A 518-nucleotide genomic window follows, 5' to 3' on the forward strand; every position below is an offset into this window, starting at 1 on the left:
GAGGATGAGGATGAGGATGAGGAGGAGGATGAGGATGAGGATGAGGAGGAGGATGAGGATGAGGATCAGGAAGATGATGAGGTTAAGCATGAGGATGAGGATGAAGAACGTTATCAAGATGAGGATAAGGATGCGGATTAGGATTAGGATTAAAGTTAGGATGAGGACTATGATTAGGACTCGGGTTAGGATTAGGATTAGGAGTAGGATTAGGATTAGGATTAGGATTACGGTTAGAATTAGGATTAGGATTAGGATTAGGATTAGGGTGAGGATGGGGATGAGGATCAAGATGCGATGAGTATTAGGATGAGGATGCAGATGAGGATTAGGATTAGGATTAGGATTAGGATTATGATTTGGATCAGAATTAGGATTAGGATTAGGATTAGGATTAGGATTTGGGTTAGGATTAGGATTTGGATTAGGATTAGGATTAGGATTAGAATTAGGATTAAGATTAGGATTAGGATTAGGATTAGGATTAGGATTAGGATTAGGATTAGGATTAGGATTAG

The sequence above is a fragment of the Lupinus angustifolius genome, chromosome LG01 (assembly GCF_001865875.1).
Source record: "Lupinus angustifolius cultivar Tanjil chromosome LG01, LupAngTanjil_v1.0, whole genome shotgun sequence".
Taxonomy (NCBI): domain Eukaryota; kingdom Viridiplantae; phylum Streptophyta; class Magnoliopsida; order Fabales; family Fabaceae; genus Lupinus; species Lupinus angustifolius.